Below are 18141 nucleotides of genomic sequence, written 5' to 3'. Positions count from 1 at the left end.
ATTTTCTGAATGAACATGTCTAGATGAAATTGTTTGGTTGAAGCGGTTTGACTGTGAATGTGTTTTTGTATAAAATGGTATGTGAAACCTAGTAAGAACGAGTAAAATTAGCTCAATGCTAATTTTTAAATGGACGTCAGAATGGTTTCTCTAATTATTTCATGTGTTATTTCTTTAATTATTTCACTGCTTTCTCAAATTGATTCAATGCTTTCAACAAGATTATTTTTTTATGATTTTAATTTTCCTTTCCCAGATATTAAATCTCGTGTAAAACTACTCATTTTAGTGTGTGAAATAAATAGACTTTTCATGAATTTTTCTGTCAAAATACTCTTATTTTTTCTAAATTTTCTGAATGAACTGGTCTAGATGAAATTGTTCGGTTAAAGCGGTTTGACAGTGAATGTGTTTTTGTATAAAATGGTATGTGAAATCTAGTAAGAACGAGTAAAATTGGCTCAATGCTAATATTTAAATGGACGTCAGAATGGTTTCACGAAATATTTCATGTATTATTTCTATAATTATTTTATTAGTTTCTCGAATTGATTCAATATTTTCAACAAGAGTATTTTTTTACAGTTTTAATTTTACTTTCCCAGATATTAAATCTCGCGTAAAACTACTCATTTTAGTGTGTGAAATAAATAGACTTTTCATGAATTTTTTTGTCAAAATACTCTTATTTTTTCTAAATTTTCTCAATGAACCGGTTTAGATGAAATTGTTTGGTTGAAGCGGTTTAAATGTGAATGTGTTTTTGTATAAAATGGTATGTGAAACCTAGTAAGAACGAGTAAAATTGGCTCAATGCTAATATTTAAAAGGACGTCAGAATGGTTTCACGAAATATTTCCTGTATTATTTCTATAATTATTTTATTAGTTTCTCGAATTGATTCAATGCTTTGAACAAGAGTATTTTTTTACAGTTTTAATCTTACTTTCCCAGATATTAAATCTCGCGTAAAACTACTCATTTTAGTGTGTGAAATAAATAGACTTTTCATGAATTTTTCTATCAAAATACTCTTATTTTTTCTAAATTTCCTGAATAAACCGGTCTAGATGAAATTATTTGATTAAAGCGGTTTGACTGTGAATGTGTATTTGTATAAAATGGTATGTGAAACCACGTAAGAACGAGTAAAATTGGCTCAATGCTAATATTTAAATGGACGTCAGAATGGTTTCACGAATTATTTCATGTATTATTTCTTTAATTATTTCATTGGTTTCTAGAATTGATTCAATGCTTTCAACAAGAATAATTTTTTTTAGTTTTAATTTTACTTTCCTAGATATTAAATCTCGCGTAAAAGTTACTCATTTTAGTGTGTGAAATAAATAGAGTTTTCATGAATTTTTCTTTCAAAATACTCTTATTTTTTTTTTTAAATTTTCTGAATGAACCGGTCTAAATGAAATTGTTTGGTTGAAATGGTTTGACAGTGAGTGTGTTTTTGTATAAAATGGTATGTGAAACCTAGTAAGAACGAGTAAAATTAGCTCAATGCTAATATTTAAATGGACGTCAGAATGGTTTCTCGAATTATTTCATGTATTATTTCTTTAATTATTTCACTGTATTCTCAAATTGATTCAATGTTTTCAATAAGAATATTTTTTTACGATTTTAATTTTACTTTCTCAGATATTAAATCTCGCGTAAAACTACTCATTTTAGTGTGTGAAATAAATAGACTTTTCATGAATTTTTCTGTTAAAATACTCTTTTTTTCTTCTAAATTTTCTGAATGAACACGTCTAGATGAAATTGTTTGGTTGAAGCAGTTTGATAGTGAATGTGTTTTTGTATAAAATGGTATGTAGAATCTAGTAAGAATGAGTAAAATTGGCTCAATGCTAAAATTTAAATGTACGTCAGAATGGTTTCACTAAATATTTCAAGTATTATTCCTATAATTATTTCACTGGTTTCTCGAATTGATTCAATGCTTTCAACAAGAATATTTTTTTACGATTTTAATTTTACTTTCCCAAATATTAAATCTCGCGTAAAACTACTCACTTTAGTGTGTGAAATAAATAGACTTTTCATGAATTTTTCTATCAAAATACGCTTATTTTTTCTACATTTTCTGAATGAACTGGTCTAGATGAAATTGTTCGGTTAAAGCGGTTTGACAGTGAATATGTTTTTGTATAAAATGGTATGTGAAATCTAGTAAGAACGAGTAAAATTGGCTCAATGCTAATATTTAAATGGACGTCAGAATGGTTTCACGAAATATTTCGTGTATTATTTCTATAATTATTTTATTAGTTTCTCGAATTGATTCAATGTTTTCAAAGAGAGTATTTTTTTACAGTTTTAATCTTACTTTCCCAGATATTAAATCTCGCGTAAAACTACTCATTTAAGTGTGTGAAATAAATAGAATTTTCTTGAATTTTTCTAAATTTTCTCAATGAACCGGTCTAGATGAAATTATTTGGTTGAAGCGGTTTAAATGTGAATATGTTTCTGTATAAAATGGTATGTGAAACCTAGTAAGAACGCGTAATTTGGCTCCATACTAATATTTAAATGGACGTCAGAATGGTTTCACGAACTATTTCATGTATTATTTCTTAAATTATTTCATTGGTTTCTCGAATTGATTCAATGCTTTCAACAAGAATATTTTTTTACAGTTTTAATTTTACTTTCCCAGATATTAAATCTCGCTTAAAACTACTCATTTTAGTGTGTGAAATAAATAGAATTTTCATGAATTTTTCTGTCAAAATACTCTTATTTTTTCCAAATTTTCTGAATGAACACGTATAGATGAAATTGTTCGGTTGAAGCGGTTTGACAGTGAATGTGTTTTTGTATAAAATGGTATGTGAAACCTAGTAAGAACGAGTAAAATTAGCTCAATGCTAATATTTAAATGGACGTCAGAATGGTTTCTCGAATTATTTCATGTATTATTTCTTTAATTATTTCATTGGTTTCTCGAATTGATTCAATGCTTTCAACAAGAATATTTTTTTACAGTTTTAATTTTACTTTCCTAGATATTAAATCTCGCATAAAAGTACTCATTTTAGTGTGTGAAATAAATAAACTTTTCATGAATATTTCTGTCAAAATACTCTTATTTTTTTTAAATTTTATGAATGAACCTGTCTAAATGAAATTGTTCGGTTGAAGCGGTTTGACAGTGAATGTGTTTTTCTATAAAATGATATGTGAAACCTAGTAAGAACGAGTAATATTGGCTCAATGCTAATATTTAAATGGACGTCAGAATGGTTTCACGAAATATTTCATGTATTATTTCTATAATTATTTAATTAGTTTCTCGAATTGATTCAATGTTTTCAACAAGAGTATTTTTTCACAGTTTTAATTTTACTTACCCATATATTAAATCTCGCGTAAAACTACTCATTTTACTGTGTGAAATAAATAGACTTTTCATGAATTTTTCTGTCAAAATACTCTTATTTTTTCTAAATTTTCTAAATGACCCGGTCCAGATGAAATTGTTTGATTGAAGCGGTTTGACTGTGAATGTGTTTTTGTATAAAATAGTATGTGAAACCAAGTAAGAACGAGAAAAATTGGCTCAATGCTAATATTTAAATGGACGTCAGAATGGTTTCACGAATTATTTCATGTATTATTTCTATAATTATTTCATTGGTTTCTAGAATTGATTCAATGCTTTCAACAAGAATATTTTTTTACGGTTTTAATTTTACTTTCCTAGATATTAAATCTCGCGTAAAAGTACTCATTTTAGTGTGTGAAATAAATAGACTTTTCTTGAATTTTTCTGTCAAAATACTCTTTTTTTTCTAAATTTTCTGAATGAACACGTCTAGATGAAATTGTTTGGTTGAAGCAGTTTGACAGTGAATGTGTTTTTGTATAAAATGGTATGTGAAATCTAGTAAGAATGAGTAAAATTGGCTCAATGCTAAAATTTAAATGGACGTCAGAATGGTTTCACGAAATATATCATGTATTATTCCTATAATTATTTCACTGGTTTCTCGAATTGATTCAATGCTTTCAACAAGAATATTTTTTTACGATTTTAATTTTACTTTCACAAATATTAAATCTCGCGTACAACTACTCACTTTAGTGTGTGAAATAAATAGACTTTTCATGAATTTTTCTGTAAAAATACTCTTATTTTTTCTAAATTTTCTGAATGAACTGGTCTAGATGAAATTGTTCGGTTAAAGCGGTTTGACAGTGAATGTGTTTTTGTATAAAATGGTATGTGAAATTTAGTAAGAACGAGTAAAATTGGCTCAATGCTAATATTTAAATGGACGTCAGAATGGTTTCACGAAATATTTCATGTATTATTTCTATAATTATTTTATTAGTTTCTCGAATTGATTCAATGTTTTCATAGAGAGTATTTTTTTACAGTTTTAATCTTACTTTCCCAGATATTAAATCTCGTGTAAAACTACTCATTTTAGTGTGTGAAATAAATAGACTTTTCATGAATTTTTCTGTCAAAATACTCTTATTTTTTCTAAATTTTCTCAATGAACCGGTCTAGATGAAATTATTTGGTTGAAGCGGTTTAAATGTGAATATGTTTTTGTATAAAATGGTATGTGAAACCTAGTAAGAACGAGTAATATTGGCTCAATACTAATATTTAAATGGACGTCAAAATGGTTTCACGAACTATTTCATGTATTATTTCTTTAATTATTTCATTGGTTTCTCGAATTGATTCAATGCTTTCAACAAGAATATTTTTTTACAGTTTTAATTTTACTTTCCCAGATATTAAATCTCGCTTAAAACTACTCATTTTAGTGTGTGAAATAAATAGAATTTTCATGAATTTTTCTGTCAAAATACTCTTATTTTTTCCAAATTTTCTGAATGAACACGTCTAGATGAAATTGTTCGGTTGAAGCGGTTTGATAGTGAATGTGTTTTTGTATAAAATGGTATGTGAACCCTCGTAAGAACGAGTAAAATTAGCTCAATGCTAATATTTAAATGGACGTCAGAATGGTTTCTCGAATTATTTCATGTATTATTTCTTTAATTATTTCATTGGTTTCTCGAATTGATTCAATGTTTTCAACAAGAATATTTTTTTACAGTTTTAATTTTACTTTCCTAGATATTAAATCTCGCATAAAAGTACTCATTTTAGTGTGTGAAATAAATAGACTTTTCATGAATATTTCTGTCAAAATACTCTTATTTTTTTTAAATTTTCTGAATGAACCGGTCTAAATGAAATTGTTCGGTTGAAGCAGTTTGACAGTGAATGTGTTTTTGTATAAAATGGTATGTGAAACCTAGTAAAAACGAGTAATATTGGCTCAATGCTAAAATTTAAATGGACGTCGGAATGGTTTCTCGAATTTTTTCATGTATTATTTCTTTAATTATTTCACTGGTTTCTCAAATTGAATCAATGCTTTCAACAAGAATATTTTTTTACGATTTTAATTTTACTTGCTCATATATTAAATCTCGCGTAAAACTAGTCATTTTAGTGTGTGAAATAAATAGACTTTTCATGAATTTTTCTGTCAAAATACTCTTATTTTTTCTAAATTTTCTGAATGAACCGGTCTAGATGAAATTGTTCAGTTGAAGCGGTTTGACAGTGAATGTGTTTTTGTATAAAATGGTATGTGAAACCTAGTAAGAACGAGTAATATTGGCTCAATGCTAATATTTAAATGGACGTCAGAATGGTTTCACGAAATATTTCATGTATTATTTCTATAATTATTTTATTAGTTTCTCGAATTGATTCAATGTTTTCAACAAGAGTGTGACAACCCAGAAATTTCCAACCAAATTTAAACTTTAATCTTTATATGTTTCCGACACGATAAGCAATATTTGTTAAGTTAAATTTCAAGAATTTTAAACTATGTTCATACATTCATTCAACCTCGAGCAAGTTCCAACGATTCACGAACCATTAAACGAATATGATTATATATGTATATGTGTATATATATTATAACTTGAAACGTAAACAAAATATTAGATTAAATACTTTATATGATTGTATCTGTTTCAAAATGTTTATCAATGAAATTAGAAGATAAGATCAAATGATTGAATTATCAAATATATTGAATTATGATTACAAGTCTCTGTTGAAAGGCCCACGTTGATTTGAGAAATCGTTCCATTTTAACAATATTCGAAAAATGGTAAAGTGATTTATAAATAAGAACAAATTGTCAATCATTGAGAACTAGACAAAGGATAGTGGAAGATTGAATCTCATAAAGACTCGATTGATCTATTTAGTTTCAAACGTACAAAAACGTTTTCAGTTTAAAAAGAACTTTATTATTAAAACGTATATAACTTTTATAAATATCTAGAACCACTTTTGACAACTCATTACTTAACTTGTATGATAAAGATAATAATATTTATATTTTATTTTATTAAATATATATAACGATTTAAATTAATATTATATATATTTATACGCGTATTATACATACATAGTTTTATACTTTTACTATACTTAAACTTTACCTTTACTTTATTTTTACTTTACTTTAACTTTAATAATTCACTTTAATAATTCATACTTTAATAATTCACTTTAATAATTCATACTTTAATAATTCACTTTAATAATTCATACTTTAATAATTCATACTTTAATAATTCACTTTAATAATTCAAAAATCTATTATAAATAGAATTCAATAGGTTTCATTATTTCATAGAAACTTGAAAATATTTTTCTCTAAACTCTCTCAATCGATTTACATATATATATTTACTCCGTATTATTTCAAGATATTATTAGTATACATAAAATATTATGACGGAGTGCTGTCCGAGTGATTTCGAAATTGTTTTTCGAGTAGAATAGGATTAAAGAAATTATGGGTTATAACTATGGAGGTGATTGAGTATGGTTCATGGGTATGCTCGCGAGGTCAATATAGTGTTTATCATTTACGTTGCGTCTACGTACCTTTCCTGCAATATTGAATCTCAATATTGATACGTGAGTACTCATAATTTAACTTTTACATACTAATAGTGTATCCCTGACTAGTGCTCGAGTATTTAGGATTATGCATGCTTGTACTTTTAATATTGCCCTTAGACAGGTTAGGTTGAATCTTGAATTAGTTACACTTGCGGTTGAGATAAGGTATAAGATATGCATGTCCTTGGAAAGCTAGCGAAAAATTAAGAACTTTTCCTTTAGATATCGAATGGTTTCGATGAATGGATTAGAAGTTATAATCAATTGAATTTTCGATATTTTTAATAAAAATGATTATTATTATCGTCATTTTTATCGTCGTTCTAGTTTTATCTTATTATTATCATTATTAATATCTTTATCAATAAAAGGGATTTATCATTAAAAATTGTTAATTTTTTTATTATTACTATCGTTATTATTGTTAAAGTTATAATTAGTATTATTATTATTATCCAATTATTATTATTATTATTATTATTATTATTATTATTATTATTATTATTATTATTATTAGTATTATTATTATTATTATTATCATTATTAATATATATATCATTATTTAAAAATGGTTATTTTTATTGTTATTATTATTATTACTATATTATCATTAAGATAATTATTAGTATTATCGTTAATAATGTTATAGTAACTATCATTATTAATATTAGTGTAATTAAAACAAATATTTGTAACACCTAATTATTTTGATTACTATTATTATCATTATTATGGACACGATATAAAAGACGATTAAAAGCTATTAAACGAAACGATTAGGAAATAATGAGTAAGAGTATCATGATGAAATTAAAATGTTATAAGATATTGATTTAGATAAAATTATCGTTCTTATTATTTTTATCATTACTATTATTATTAAAAGTATCGTTAGTATTAAAACTATCATTTTAACAAAAATTATCATTTTAATAGAAATGTCATTGTTACTATAAAATATCATTATTATTATTATTTTAAATAGAATTATTATTTTAAAGATAATATTAAAAAAATTATCGTAAATATTAAAGTTATCATAATTAGAATTATCGTTTTATCATAATGTCATCTTAGTAATTATAAATATTGATATTTTTATAATAATAATTATTATTACAAAATAATACAACTTTTACTTACTATCATTATAGATATTATTTTATCAAATAAATATGTGATACAAACATATTTTATTACGTGTAATAACTTACTTTAATAATACCTATCACATTATCTTTATGATATTAAATAAACCCTATAAATTTTATTATTTAATATATATAAAAGTATATTTTATTATATAAATTTAATATAAAATTTTATTTATTAATAAATAAATTATATTATTTACTCTAATAAATCTTTTAAAAATATTTAAAAATATAAAAGGACGATATTTAAACTATATATTAATCATGTATAGATTTTTGAAAATTATTTTGAGTCAAATTTACTTTTGTTGACTTTTGCATATTAGTCTCGAGCATTAGGATTGTGGTACATTATGACTTGACCTAATTTGTTAGACAAATATTGACCAACACATAAATATATATAATTAATTTAGGTTCGTGAATCCGAGGCCAACCTTGCACTTGTTCAATGACGTTATATGTATTTTTACTACGAAATACAGTATGGTGAGTTTCATTTGCCTTTTTACCCTTTATATTTTTGGGACTAAGAATACATGCGCTTTTATAAATGTTTGACGAAATAGACACAAGTAATTGAAACTACATTCTATGGTTGAATTATCAAAATCGAATATGCCCCTTTTTATTAAGTCTGGTAATCTAAGAATTAGGGAACAGATACCCTAATTTACGCGAATCCTAAAGATAGATCTATTGGGCCTAACAAACCCATCCAAAGTACCGGATGCTTTAGTACTTCGAAATTTATATCATGTCCGAAGGAGGATCCCGGAATGATGGGGATATTCTTATATGCATATTGTTAATGTCGATTACCAGGTGTTCAATCCATATGAATGATTATTTTTTGTCTCTATGCATGGGACGTATATTTATGAGAACTGGAAATGAAATTCTTGTGGTCTATTAAAATGATGGAAATGAATGATTATGATAAACTAATGAACTCACCAACCTTTTGGTTGACACTTTAAAGCATGTTTATTCTCATGTATAAAAGAAATCTTCCGCTGTGCATTTGCTTGTTTTAAAGATATTACTTGGAGTATTTCATGGCATATTTCGAAGAACGTTGCATTCGAGTCATTGAGTTCATCAAAGATTACTATTAAGTTAATTTATAATTGGATAGTGGATATTATGAAATGGTATGCATGCCTGTCAACTTTTGATGTAAAAAAAGTTTGTCTTTTAAAAACGAATGCAATGTTTGTAATATGTATCATATAGAGGTCAAATACCTCGCGATGTAATCAACTATTATGAATCGTTTATAATGTATATGAACGGGTCCTTTCAGTTGGTATCAGAGCGGTGGTCTTAGCGAACCAGGTCTGCATTAGTGTGTCTAACTGATAAGTCGTTAGGATGCATTAGTGAGTCTGGACTTCGACCGTGTCTGCATGTCAAAAGTTTTGCTTATCATTTCTAGTCGGAAATCATCTGCTTATCATCCTTAGGAAATTACCTGCTTATCATTATTAGTCTAGACACGTCTTGCTACATTAATTGCATGAGTAGTGTATAGACAAAATTCATATCTTAGCGTATCTGCTAAATCATATCTTATCGTATCTATTACTGTAAACTTTGCCTGACATATTCCGTAAATTTCTCCGTAATCTACGAAATCTTTTGATCTATATATATATATATGGATATCCTATGTAAATAGAATACCACCCGATAGCCGGAAAATCATTTTATATCGAAAAATCCTTTATCCAATCGTACGAAATGGAAGTTGTCATCAGTTCAAGTCACTCGGATTCTGAAATGGAATCTCACTCAAGCTCCGAAAGCAGTGTGACCGGAATGGATCAACCAATCAGTCATCATCTATTCTGGATGAATTGGGAATGGGTTCGTAGTCTCCTCAATCATTGGAGATAAGAAGAAGACGATCCTTTCCATCCACCACATTGCCCTCTTGACGAAGAACCTGAAGCACTTACCGGCGAACCTGTCCGAAACACCATTTTCTCTCTCATTTCTAGAGTATCTCGTCACTATTATATACTCCATCAAATTCTAGATTTTATTTATCCGCTCGTCCGAACCGACAATCACCCTGGTGTAATAGAAGAAGTCAACGAGCTTCGCGCTCGGGTAGTAGCTTTGGAGAATATGGTGCAGAAATTACAAACACCAGTAGCAGCACCAGCAGCATAACCAGTACCACCATCATCAACGCCAACAGTACCATTACCACCTCCAACCACAACCGCATCGTAAACCTCAATTTCACAATCTGTCCCACGAGCATCAACGTCATACGCACCATAGATACCAAGGAGTACCAACAACAATAACTGACGAAGTATTAATTCATAACTTCATTGGAGAAACATTCCGCGGCGATTATGTAATCTCTAAAGTCTTAGAGATTATCTAATCTAGCCCTAACCATAAATCAGTTAAGCGAACCAAAATGATAGAAGGAAGAGTAGAAACCCTGACAAAAATGGTGTGTGATTAACAAGCTAAACTTGCTTTACCAACAGCATCAACAGTACCGTCAGCGTTACCAGCATCGTCAGTACAGTCAACATCTGAATCAACAACACCGATAACATCACAAACTCCGTCAGTTCAAGAATCACTGTGGACATCATTACGAATCAATAACGTGTATATTGTATCAACGATTTATGAAGAATTAACTCATTCTCTCTGAAGAAATTATATGTATATTATATATATATATATATATATATTTTGAAATAAATCTTTCCGTGCTAAGCTATTGTGTGTGAATATTAACTACTCAATTAATTCATAGTACAAATATGCAATAATGTACGTCCTTCGGCCGCAACTTAACCAGCGTTAACTACAATCTCTGTCGCAATTCAACAAATTCCAATTCATAATAAATCAAGAATATATTTGATTTTACACTTTCATCATCGATGTACTCGAAACTTTTCAGATAACATCATTCGTACTTTGCGAAATTCACAAGAATTCCACGAACCGAACATCATACATCAACAAATAACGAAGTATTGATTCATAATTTCAATGTCATTAAAGAAATACTGCGTAAAAGTTATGTACTTTTTAAAGCCTTTCGGGATTATTCAATTCTAGTTTCAACCGTAAATCAAATGAGTTTAATTTAACATTAACTCATTAAATCTATGTTACATCTGAAGAAAATATACATATATATATATTTTCATAAAGGCTGTAATAAAATTCTTTTGTACAAAATATTAATTGTGAAATTTTTTTTAACGGGTAGGTAATACCCGAGAGATATATAAATTCACAATTAATATGTTACATTCTTCGAATCTGATCAAGCAAATTATCAACTATACTTCCTACTTTCACAATAATATACATTCTTTCATAGAGATCAAAACAACCATACTCATTCAAACCCAATTACAAATTTTGATTTTGAAACCTCAGAATTCAATTCGAGATATAACCGGTATCATCACTTTTAGATTCCTACATCTTTCAAAGCTATACTTTGACTTCAAAACTGTGTTAGAACATCAAATGTATATTAACGATTACAATCTGTGTTCAAACCCTTCGAAAATATCTGAAGACACTTCAAATAATGAGCAATCGAGATGATGATCCAACCACATGTTACCCACAGTTATGTACCCAAAAAAACTCTTGAAACTAAAGTAAAAGTTTAAACAACGTATCCGCGTCAGATTCTTTGGCATTTATTAGCAAAAATAACTTTGCGACTCCTATTCAAAGTAGCCAGTTTTGTCACAGCTCCAGCAAGTCAACTTCGACTTTTCAGTCAGACTAACCTTATTATAACCTTGAGATATACACCATCGTTACCAGGGAACCTTTTACATCCCACCACATTATTAGCAGATGTACCAACAACTTCATTACCCTTTGACTTTAGCCTCTCTAAAAAGTCATTATAATTATTCATTGAAACCCCATCATTTACTCATTCGCGTCTTGTAATGAGAATTGCCATACGAATTATTGAGAATTAGCAATCAGTATTTTGAAATCTCGCAGCAAGTCTACGCCAACAGTTATATGTGTATATATAACGTCTATCTTCTGGACTTAATTTGAATGTGAAGTTTCTGAAAAACACTCCGAACTACGAATTAGTTCTCCGAAAATGGAAAAAAATGCTGATGAAGCAGCAAAAACTATAAACGACTTTAAACGGTAAAAACTGGATGATAATGATGAAGTGTGCCGGCAAAGCGCAGAAAAAGAGAAGTTTTGGAACTGGAAAACAGATTGAGCAAAGTAGGAAGGAGGCTGTGGACAAATTACAAAGACTGAACCTGACTTCAAAGGATCCAAATGATTCAGTACCTGCTAAAGTCATTAACGAATACCTTGCTCCTGACTCTAAACCCCTGCGGACAATATTCTTCATCATCATCTGATATTAGAAATTCTAAAATATCATCATATATTTCATTATAAATATCCTCCATATTTCTGAAGATATTTTCTTAATTTTCTTATTTGAAATCATTTACCTCTTCGCGCTATCTGTATTACATCATAAAAGAAACTATTTTAGTTTCTAAATTCTGAAATATTCAAGTTTAAGATAGGAATATTTTGAAGTAGTGTTGGGAACTGAAGCATGAATTAGTATAATATAATGACACTTGATCAATGTGATTATATTACAGTAAGTCATGCTGAGTTTCTAAATGGAACGTGATGATTCACAGATCATAACATCATCATGTGCCATGTTATACGACTCTTGTATTCTATTTAACCTCTAAAAAATCAAGAAAATATTTCTTGATGATTCGGCCTTTTCCAAGGTATTCTAGTAATTTGACAAGTCAAGATCGTGCCATCACAATTTCCTTCCTAGAACATTAATAATGTTCATTCTGAAACTCATATCTGTGAATTCTGGACCATTACAAGCGGTGCTTAATCGCAAGAAGAAGAAACGAAAGGACAAAACTCCAAAATAGAAATTGGGGTATAAATTGCAGCAAATAAAAGAGAGCATTAACTGTGAATGATAATGATTATAGAAGACAGAAGCAGAGACTTTGAAATATAAGGGAACATATAAAGCCCAACGACAAACCAGAAATTATAAACCATATATATCAATGCATATAGCAATATAAAAACACGGGAGAACTAGAAACACTATAAACCCAAGAGTATAGTAGAAGTAAATAGATTCTTCCGGCGGTAGATGAAAAAGAAGAATGACCGATATGAAAGTTAGAAGCATATCGAGAATCAGAACTGGATGGAGCATATTGTGAATACTTTAAAATATGAGTTGAGGGGAAAAGAATAGAAGGTGATGAAATATGACTAGGAACTTAGAAATCAACAGATTTAACTCACACAATGGCGGAATAAGTGAATCAAACCCTCTAGTGAATAGGTTAAGTTTTTTTTTTGATTAATTTAGTCAACCCACAACTAAATCAAGTGTGATTAGATCAACACCTAGAGCTATTATTCACCACCTGGGTGATTTGGACTGAGAAAGAATCGGAGGAGCTCACTAGATCTGAATGTGTGTAGCAAATGAGAGGCTTAACCTAAAATGAAGAACATAACACTTTATATACCCCTGTTGTTGACTCACCCATACAATTCATTCATCACACGTACGAGTTGGCTTCATCAGCCGTACAGGTGATCACTCACTCGTGTCTTCTCATTTAGGTTGTAATTGTGACTTAGCTCAGCATCAACCGTGCATATGAGCCTGTCAGCCGTACTAGTGAGGCTTCACTCGTACGTCTGACTAAGTCTAACATAGTCAAACATCTAAATCTCATTCCTGCAGTTCCTGTAACCACATAGAAACACGGATAGGATAATAACGAGTAATCATGGTGGCCTGTAAACTGTTGTACCTGCAATAGACGTGGGTAGATGTCTAGGGACTTGCATAAAATGCATCAACAGAAGGTGTGAATTGTAAGGAAACGAAGGAGGTGAATTTATAAGAAAATCTCCGACAGAACAATTAAAATGGACGATCGCATTTAAATCGGATCCTAATTCCCTTGTTAAATCGGATCCTAATTCCCTTGATTACCGGAGAGTCAAATCTTATTAAGAAGATTTTCTTCAAATCCCTTGAAATCTGGGAATCAATCATATCTACGTCAAATGATAAGATGAATCTACACTTACTCGTTTCACTCTTCTATGTTAGCTTCATTCGTACTCTTCATATAAATGGATGTTTATCCAAATTATTCGCTGATGATAAAACTCTAATTTTCAGCCCGTATGCATCATGAAAACATACTTATTATCATTCACGACCTTTCCACTCAAATTTTGGGACGGAATTTCTTTAACGGGTAGGTACTGTGACAACCCAGAAATTTCCAACCAAATTTAAACTTTAATCTTTATATGTTTCTGACACGATAAGCAATATTTGTTAAGTTAAATTTCAAGAATTTTAAACTATGTTCATACATTCATTCAACCTCGACCAAGTTCCAACGATTCACGAACCATTAAACGAATATGATTATATATGTATATGTGTATATATATTATAACTTGAAACGTAAACAAAATATTAGATTAAATACTTTATATGATTGTATCTGTTTCAAAATGTTTATCAATGAAATTAGAAGATAAGATCAAATGATTGAATTATCAAATATATTGAATTATGATTACAAGTCTCTGTTGAAAGGCCCACGTTGATTTGAGAAATCTTTCCATTTTAACAATATTCGAAAAATGGTAAAGTGATTTATAAATAAGAACAAATTGTCAATCATTGAGAACTAGACAAAGGATAGTGGAAGATTGAATCTCATAAAGACTCGATTGATCTATTTAGTTTCAAACGTACAAAAACGTTTTCAGTTTAAAAAGAACTTTATTATTAAAACGTATATAACTTTTATAAATATCTAGAACCACTTTTTGACAACTCATTACTTAACTTGTATTATAAAGATAATAATATTTATATTTTATTTTATTAAATATATATAACGATTTAAATTAATATTATATATATTTATATGCGTAATATACATACATAGTTTTATACTTTTACTATACTTAAACTTTACCTTTACTTTATTTTTACTTTACTTTAACTTTAATAATTCACTTTAATAATTCATACTTTAATAATTCACTTTAATAATTCATACTTTAATAATTCACTTTAATAATTCATACTTTAATAATTCACTTTAATAATTCATACTTTAATAATTCACTTTAATAATTCAAAAATCTATTATAAATAGAATTCAATAGGTTTCATTATTTCATAGAAACTTGAAAATATTTTTCTCTAAACTCTCTCAATCGATTTACATATATATATTTACCCCGTATTATTTCAAGATATTATTAGTATACATAAAATATTATGACGGAGTGCTGTTCGAGTGATTTCGAAATTGTTTTTCGAGTAGAATAGGATTAAAGAAATTATGGGTTATAGCTATGGAGGTGATTGAGTATGGTTCATGGGTATGCTCGCGAGGTCAATATAGTGTTTATCATTTACGTTGCGTCTGCGTACCTTTCCTGCAATATTGAATCTCAATATTGATACGTGAGTACTCATAATTTAACTTTTACATACTAATAGTGTATCCCTGACTAGTGCTCGAGTATTTAGGATTATGCATGCTTGTACTTTTGATATTGCCCTTAGACAGGTTAGGTTGAATCTTGAATTAGTTACACTTGCGGTTGAGATAAGGTATAAGATATGCATGTCCTTGGAAAGCTAGCGAAAAATTAAGAACTTTTCCTTTAGATATCGAATGGTTTCGATGAACGGATTAGAAGTTATAATCAATTGAATTTTTGATATTTTTATTAAAAATGATTATTATTATCGTCGTTTTTATCGTCGTTCTAGTTTTATCTTATTATTATCATTATTATTATCTTTATCAATAAAAGGGATTTATCATTAAAAATTGTTAATTTTTTTATTATTACTATCGTTATTATTGTTAAAGTTATAATTAGTATTATTATTATTATCCAATTATTATTATTATTATTATTATTATTAGTATTATTATTATTATTATTATCATTATTAATATATATATCATTATTTAAAAATGGTTATTTTTATTGTTATTATTATTATTACTATATTATCATTAAGATAATTATTAGTATTATCGTTAATAATGTTATAGTAACTATCATTATTAATATTAGTGTAATTAAAACAAATATTTGTAACACCTAATTATTTTGATTACTATTATTATCATTATTATGGACACGGTATAAAAGACGATTAAAAGCTATTAAACGAAACGATTAGGAAATAATGAGTAAGAGTATCATGATGAAATTAAAATATTATAAGATATTGATTTAGATAAAATTATCGTTCTTATTATTTTTATCATTACTATTATTATTAAAAGTATCGTTAGTATTAAAACTATCATTTTAACAAAAATTATCATTTTAATAGAAATGTCATTGTTACTATAAAATATCATTATTATTATTATTTTAAATATAATTATTATTTTAAAGATAATATTAAAAAAATTATCGTAAATATTAAAGTTATCATAATTAGAATTATCGTTTTATCATAATGTCATCTTAGTAATTATAAATATTGATATTTTTATAATAATAATTATTATTACAAAATAATACAACTTTTACTTACTATTATTATAGATATTATTTTATCAAATAAATATGTGATACAAACATATTTTATTACGTGTAATAACTTACTTTAATAATACCTATCATATTATCTTTATGATATTAAATAAACCCTATAAATTTTATTACTTAATATATATAAAAGAATATTTTATTATATAAATTTAATATAAAATTTTATTTATTAATAAATAAATTATATTATTTACTCTAATAAATCTTTTAAAAATATTTAAAAATATAGAAGGACGATATTTAAACTATATATTAATCATGTATAGAATTTTGAAAATTATTTTGAGTCAAATTTACTTTTGTTGACTTTTGCATATTAGTCTCGAGCACTAGGATTGTGGTACATTATGACTTGACCTAATTTGTTAGACAAATATTGACCAACACATAAATATATATAATTAATTTAGGTTCGTGAATCTGAGGCCAACCTTGCACTTGTTCAATGACGTTATATGTATTTTTACTACGAAATACAGTATGGTGAGTTTCATTTGCCTTTTTACCCTTTATATTTTTGGGACTGAGAATACATGCGCTTTTATAAATGTTTGACGAAATAGACACAAGTAATTGAAACTACATTCTATGGTTGAATTATCAAAATCGAATATGCCCCTTTTTATTACGTCTGGTAATCTAAGAATTAGGGAACAGACACCCTAATTGACGCGAATCCTAAAGATAGATCTATTGGGCCTAACAAACCCATCCAAAGTACCGGATGCTTTAGTACTTCGAAATTTATATCATGTCCGAAGGAGGATCCCGGAATGATGGGGATATTCTTATATGCATATTGTTAATGTCGGTTACCAGGTGTTCAATCCATATGAATGATTATTTTTGTCTCTATGCATGGGACGTATATTTATGAGATCTGGAAATGAAATTCTTGTGGTCTATTAAAATGATGGAAATGAATGATTATGATAAACTAATGAACTCACCAACCTTTTGGTTGACACTTTAAAGCATGTTTATTCTCAGGTATAAAAGAAATATTCCGCTGTGCATTTGCTTGTTTTAAAGATATTACTTGGAGTATTTCATAGCATATTTCGAAGAACGTTGCATTCGAGTCATTGAGTTCATCAAAGATTACTATTAAGTTAATTTATAATTGGATAGTGGATATTATGAAATGGTATGCATGCCTGTCAATTTTTGATGTAAAGAAAGTTTGTCTTTTAAAAACGAATGCAATGTTTGTAATATGTATCATATAGAGGTCAAATACCTCGCGATGTAATCAACTATTGTGAATCGTTTATAATGTATATGAACGGGTCCTTTCAAAGAGTATTTTTTTACAGTTTTAATTTT

Source organism: Rutidosis leptorrhynchoides, chromosome 11 (genome assembly GCF_046630445.1).
Source record: "Rutidosis leptorrhynchoides isolate AG116_Rl617_1_P2 chromosome 11, CSIRO_AGI_Rlap_v1, whole genome shotgun sequence".
NCBI lineage: Eukaryota > Viridiplantae > Streptophyta > Magnoliopsida > Asterales > Asteraceae > Rutidosis > Rutidosis leptorrhynchoides.
This window is presented reverse-complemented; position numbering follows the sequence as displayed.